The sequence below is a fragment of the Rhipicephalus microplus genome, unplaced genomic scaffold (assembly GCF_043290135.1).
Source record: "Rhipicephalus microplus isolate Deutch F79 unplaced genomic scaffold, USDA_Rmic scaffold_50, whole genome shotgun sequence".
NCBI lineage: Eukaryota > Metazoa > Arthropoda > Arachnida > Ixodida > Ixodidae > Rhipicephalus > Rhipicephalus microplus.
In genome coordinates, this window is record NW_027464623.1 from 2,007,058 (window position 1) to 2,014,523 (window position 7,466).

The window sequence follows — 7,466 nt, forward strand, 5'->3', positions numbered from 1 at the left end:
AGGTGGGCCGTATGGTCCGCCGGGTCTCCAACAAGCGGGGCGGATTACTAACAGTGATGCAATGCGGCTTGCCCATGCTTTCGTAACGAGTAGAATACTCTACTCGACTCCCTACTTGCGCCTACGCAAACACGAGGATGATCAACTCGAGGTCATCCACCGTAAAGTTATCAAGCGGGCTCTCGACCTCCCTATCACCACGTCCAACCAGAGACTTCTGGCCCTAGGCGTGGTGAATACCTACCGGGAACTTCGAGAAGCCCACCTCGTTAACCAATACACGCGCCTTGCACAGACCCGTTCCGGTCGCCGCCTCTTGGACCGAATACACATCAAACACGATTACTATATTGAGGAAAGGGTGAGAGTGCCAGAACCTTGGAGACGCGCCCTCCGGGTCCGACCCCTTCCCCGCAACATGTCCAAAGAAAACCACAGTGGTCGCCGCCAGGCGCGCGCGGAAGCGTTGCAGCGACACTTTGGTCATGAGGAACACGTGTGCTACGTGGACGTTGCCGGCCCGCACCATGGGGGGTGGTATACTGCCGCAGTCATACACAACGCAAACACCGTAAACGGGCTCACTTTCAAAGCCTACAGCGCAACACACGCGGAGGAGGTTGCCATCGCTCTGGCTCTCACCTATCCCTCTTCTAAACATATCATCACCGACTCACGAGGGGCCTGTCGGAACTATCAGCTAGGGTGGGCTTCACCGCTTGCTCAGCGCATACTGGAACCTAGCTGCCGATACGTTAATCCAACTCCGCGAAATCTGGTTTGGGCACCCGGTCACCAAGGACTCAGGGGTAACGAACAGGCCGATCAGGCCGCCCGCGCACTCTCTTCCCGGGCTATCTCCCTGTCTTTGGAAGCCTACTCGCAATCAGACAATTCGGCCCTTTCATTCAAAGATATTACCAATTACTACAAGGAGGAGCACCGGCGCTATCCAGACCCTTGTAAGGGACTGCATCGCGCTGACGAGCGCCTCCTTTTAAAACTGTTTACCAATACTGTACTGTGCCCGGCGGTGCTAAAACATTTCAATTCATCCTTTGATGGCACGTGCCAGTTCTGTGGTGAGGTGGCTGACACCTTTCACATCGTCTGGGCGTGCCAGTCTAATCCATCTATCCCCCCCAACCCCAATCCCACGAGAGAGGACTGGGAGGCGGCCCTGCTCGGCTGTCAAGACCTGAAGGCCCAAGAGGCTCTGGTTCAACGTGCGCGGGCGGCGTTGCTTGCCAATGGAGCCCCGGAATAGGGGTTCCACCTAGTGCTGTGAGGGTAGGAGGCCAATAAGGCCCCAACCCAATCACCTCTCTGTAACCATTTAATGGTTATTAAATGTTTTCACCACCACCTCCCGGTTCCGGCCCCTGCGGAACGAATTAATTTCGTAAATGCGGGCGGCTAGCTGATAGGCGAGTTTGATACCTTTGGCCTTTTGCTGTTTTCCTTGACACAGACTTTGGCGTTCCGTGTATTTTTGCAAACGTCGCAGCATTGCTTTGCATTAACGAATTTAACACAGCAAATTCACTGGACATATATAAGAGAAGTTGTAGAGAATGAATCCCGATAGTGTCGAGTAATGTCCCTGCATACGCGGTAACACATAAGGTAACACTAAATTCGACCGGCCGTGGTTATTGAACGTCACGATACCATTATTTAAATTTTATGAAATAACTTAGTGTGATAATGAGACGGATGGAGCAATATATTTAAGGTCAGTGCCCATACTGAGAAGTTGGTGCAGTGGAATAAAGTACAACGAGTAAAATAACGGCTTAACGCCCGTCCCGGTAGTCTATTGGCTAAGGCACTCGGCTACTGACCCGCACGTCGCACGATTGAATCTCGGCCGTGGTGGCCGAATTTTTGGTGGAAGCGAAAACGCTAGAGGCCCATGCGATAAGATTGAGGTGCACGTTAAAGAACCCCAGGAGGTCGAAATAGGCGGAGCCCTCCACTACGGCATCTCTCATAATCATATGGTGGTTTTGGGACATTAAACCCCAAAAATTGAAAACGTTCGACTTCCCAAAAGGACATTTCGCAATCGCTTAGACTAAGCGACGCTTGACTGACGCAATCATTTTTTTTTCTTTTAGTGACCAGGGAAGCGAATATGATTGCATCAGCCAAATATTGGTTAGTCTCAGCAATCGCGAAATGTCCTTTTTGGAAGACGTAATAGCTCGGATGTTGCTTGAGTGATGCCTTAAATTGGAGAACGCGTTTGCGTAACCAAACCCTATCAGATTGCCTTCTCAATCACTACTTTTCTTTCACTTCTCTACCGGGACGCAAATTGAATAGCAAGGAGAGGTATTCTACCACTGAGCGCCAGCAGTGCTTGCGAGGAAAGTACCACGTGCGAGCCTGTATACTATCCCTTTAAAGCGATCCTAGAGCGACTACGGCAAATACAATATCGAAGTGCCCACTGAGACAATTCTTCCTCTCGCGAGTCGGCGAGCTACCCTTCACGCATCTGAATTTTCTCGGTGAATGATTTAGTATACCTAATTTGAATTAGTATACCGGGCCTGCTCGGAGCGTGCAGCACAGTCTCAGCGAGAGCTGGATAGAGCTTTTTTTCCAAAAACTCTAGGGACAGCCACTACAAGCCCACTTGCGTGACACACTTGCACGAAAATTAATAGATTTTCTGTAGTAGGGAAGCATTCACTGTCATTCTTTGTTATTATTTGTAGAAGCGCGACACCCGCTATGCACTCGTAAGGCATCACGCGCACTTTTCTGATGCTGTGAAAAACAAAGACGACGAATTATGCGTGAGCATAGGTTATAGCCACAGGGACGTCTGCTCTGCGGTATTTGAATACATAATTGAAACAAAGCGATTTCCATGTTAATCTGCCTATATATATACATACAACACACACACACAAATATATATATATATATATATATATATATATATATATATATATATATATATATATATATATATATATATATATATATATATATATCATTTTAGACCAACCATTACCTCTGTCTCAAATAGCATCTGATAGCTTGCATCGCTCCCTGCTCAGATATACTCCTTTTTCAATTTTCGGCTTTTCTTTCTATATATTTTTTTCAGCCCAAAATTACGTTGTGTTTGAAAAACCATAAGCCTTTTAGTTAAGATCCTGCCGCCCGGATCTTGGCCGATCCCCCTTTGTGGGTGTGCGCCAGAGTATCAAGGTTCATCATCATCATAGCTTCCTATGTAATCTGCGTTCTTTTTATCGTATAGCCTTTATTATTCGAAAACTTCATACTTCACATGGTATGCTACTATGTCTCGCATTTTGTGCCCTTATTGGTATTTTTTAAAGCGAGAAGGAGTAGCCGGTACCACGATAATGACACCAACCTCTCCTATCCCATCATTTCAATAGAAAAATGCACTCAGTTAAAAGCCAATCCCATATCGTTAAGTGTAGCACCATTAACAGGTGAACAAGAACGAATAATTTAGTAATAGGTGAGAATATTCAATGGCCGTTATTTATTTGAAATCGTTTTGGTACACACAGTGCATTATGTGTAGTAAATTCTTACAGAATTTTTTACGAAATCTGAATTTAGAAAGTGTGAATATTTCCCAATAGTGCGAAGAAATACCATCATTCATACGTCAACTACTTGTCTGAACGATCTATCAATCATTTTTGCTGCCAGCTTCACCAGTCTGGCGTAATGGGGAACTGCCATGCACAAGCAGGAAGCAAACGCGCAGACATTTTTGCTCCTTCTCCCTGAGGAACAATCCACCTCACGACTGTGTACGAATGCCCGTTATCCCCGCCGCAGTCAACGCATCGGTGAGTGAGAGCTCTACACTGCGTAGAACTGACGCACAACTGGTAGTGTCATATGGCTTTCGCGTTGCCCATACCTATAGCCTACATGATGCGATGTCATTTAAGTTTTACGTCAATAATGCTTGGGCCCTTGCGACATTTTCCGGTAGTAGCGCTGTCAGCGATGTCCGAATGAAGGTAGTCAAGGCAAGGTTCAAATTTTAAGAAAAACTGTATTGTGCTTACAGGTGAATCGGCAGTGGTTACATGTATAAGGAAACTGGACTCGGTGCAGGAGCTCGATCGGCTACGTTCGACGCCACTCGCGTCTCGGCTCGCTCTGCGATGCGTTGCTCTGCGGTCCCGGCTCGAATCTCGGCTCGTTCTCCTCTCTCTGGCGATGCGTTGCTATGCGGTCCCGGCTCGAAGGCTCACTTTTGTTTTTTGAATGTTCATTGAACCAATGGGCAACCGCGCCGAGTGGACGCGCTCAGGGCTCGGGGTCCACGTTAACGCAGTGCAGCGTTTCCCGTGCAAGCACGGAGACGCTGCCGGAGAATGAGACGCTGGCGGAGAATTCAGCTGTGCGAACTCGAGTGCCGCTGACACGGCCCTCCCGAAAATTGCGCCTGTCCTCAGGCGTGCGTGACGTTAGATGGCGATGGTTTCGTAACTTCTAGGAGCGGCTCCTTATATCTACGAAGCTGCTCCACGATTTTTTGGTTGATCATGCCCGGTGTGAGGGGTACTCTTTGGATCTCGGCCTTGTTTCCTCCGACGAGGGCCGTTATCTCGAACGGACCTTCATAGCGAGGATCTAATGTGCCTCGAGCGCTCAACTCAAGCAGGATAAGGTCCCCCGTTATGAACCTTGGAGTTCGCCGCTTCTTGTCGTATCGGACCGTTGTTTTGCGCTGACTCTGCAGTAGCCTCTCTCTTGTCTCCGCACGTCCCCTTGCCAAGTCATGCTGTCTATGAGACTCGTTGATGTCTCCCTCGACTGAGGCGAGGTTGAGCTCTCCTGGCAGTTTTGGGTCGTAGCCGTGTATGAGTCGAAATGGGCTGTGGCCACTGTGACGATGCTTCGTGGCGTTGATTGCTAGCATTGCTCGGGGTGGTTCCTTCTGCCATTTGTCCTTGTTGTTTAGCATTTCGCGTAGCACCTGTTTCAATGTTCCTACCATTCGCTCAATCAGTCCGTTTGATTGTGGCCAGTACGGTGGGGAGTTCTGATGAGCAATTCCCTGTCTGTGATGGGATTGGTTGGTTTTCTTGTTTACGAATCCCTTGGCTTGGTCCGTAATAATGACGCTGGGAACTCCAAATCGCGGAATTCACCGGTTTGTCATGAAGTCAAGGTAGTGCGTCGACGAAGTGCTCGGTACGGTCACGGCGTCCATGTATCTCGTGGCGTGGTCGATACACACGAGGATGTGGTCTCCCTTCTCGTTTAGCGGACCCATTTGATCCAGGGATATCACCGCGTTTGGCTCAGTAGGAATATCGCGTGGGATGAGGCAACCTTCATTCCGTGTCGTGCGGGCGTTCATAGTCTGGCACGTTTGGCAGGAATCAACATACTCGCGTATGTCTTTTCTCATCGATGGCCACCAGTACTTTTGCTGGATCAGGTCTCTTGTCTTCTCGACGCCTAGGTGGCCATCGTTGTCGTGGAAAACGATCATCACACTGCTTCGGAGGGCAGCGGGAAAGATTACCCTCCGACGGACCCGTCCTCCCTCGAAAGATTTCTTCACCAGTGTGTCGTTTTCAATCTCGTAATCTGAAGATTTGTGCTTGGCCTCCTCCCTAAATCTTTTGCAGTCAGTATCCCTCTCCTAAAACTCACGTAGGCGACTGTGTTTGCCGACCACTACTGTGTAGCAGTGGAGGTCTCGGGTCGAAACGCCCTGGTCGAAAGCCTCTGCAGATTCCGACTGCCTCGAGAGTGCGTCAGCAGCGGAGTTCTGGCGTCCTGGCTTGTTCTTGACGTCGAAGGTGTACTCTGCTAAGTCGAGCGTCCACCTCGCAAATCTGCGGTTGCTGGCTCCCTTCTGGACGAGGTATGACAAGCTGAAGTTGTTCGTGAACACTGTAAAACGAGGGCCTCCTCTCAGGTGGACCGAAAACTTCTCAGTGATCGCCCAGTAGAGCGTCATGCACTCGAGCATATTAGAGTGTAGACCACGATCGTGCTCGTTTAGTGATCTGCTTGCGTACTCTATGATTCGCTCCTTTCCGTCTTGAGTTTGAGAAAGCACCGCACCCAGCCCGGTTTGCGAAGCGTCGACGGGAACGTTAGTCGGGCAGTCTGGGCGGAAGCTCGTCAAAATTGGCGGCTTCTTCAAGGCGTGTTTTATGGCGTTGGCGGTTGCTTCATGAGCGTCAGTCCATACGAAAGGAACGTCCTTCGCCAGAAGGTGCCGTAGCTTGAGCGTGACCTTTGCAAACTCCGGTACGAACTTTCGGTGGTGGTTAGCGAACTGCAGGAAGGAGTACAGCTTCTTTGCGTTGCGATGCGGCTCGAACTTCTCGACAGCGGCAACTCTGGATTCGTCCAGTGTTCGTCCTTTGGCGAAGATCACGTAACCCAGGAAAGATACTTTGTCTTGAATCAACTGGCATTTCCGGAGATCCATCTTTCAGCCGTTGATCACGACTCTCCTGAGTGCTTCGTTCAGCAAATCCAAAGCCTCCCTCACTGTTGTGGCTCCCTGCCCGACATCGTCCATGTACGTAGCTGTCCTAGGTATGCCATCGAACGTGCGACGCATGACTCTTTGCATGGTCTGAGGGGCCTTGCAAAACCCAAAGGCCATTCGAAGGTATTCGTACTTTCCGTCTGGAGTGACGAATGCGGTCTTGTGTACGTCGTCCGGCTTCATTCGTATAGTCAGAAATGCCATCTTCACGTCCAACACAGTGAAGTAAGCCGATCCGTCGCGCATGACATCGTCAATAACGTCTTCCATGACAGGCATTGGATAAGAAGGGTTGATGGTTTTTTCGTTGAGCTTGTGATAGTCGAGTACCATTCTTCGTGGAGTCGTCGGGTGGTGCGGTTGGTCGACGACTATCGTTGGAGCACCATACTCGCTTTCGCTCGGCCTTATGATGCCCTTGGAGAGGTAGTCAATCACCTGTTCTCGGATGAACTTGCGATCAGCCGGTGAGCACCTGTACGGCCTCAATGACACTGGTATATTGTCTCTGAGTTCGATGCTGTGTTCAGTGTGAGGACACACGCCCAAAGTGTCACCTTCGGAAGTGAACGCTTGGTGATGCCTTAACAGAATTGCGTGAAGTTGTTCCCTCTCTACCTCGGTGGCATCCTTCATTATCTTCCGTGTGGCGTCTTCGTCTAGACTCGTGAGGTCTTCGTCGGGTGCGGGACATTTCGTGTTAAGGCACGTACCCTTCGTCTTTGGAAACATTCTCGTCCGATTGCCGGCAGAACGTCGCAATAAGCGTTTCCCCGGTGTGGTGTGGTGTGCCTTGTTTCGGGGGTGGCACTTCGGACGATGAAAATTTTCCGGGGGGCTCGACTGGAACGATAGTCACATCGTTTGACGTTTGGAACGTTACGTCGACGTTCGCGACTCGTCGCCAGTCTGATCCCGGAATCAGGTCGATGCC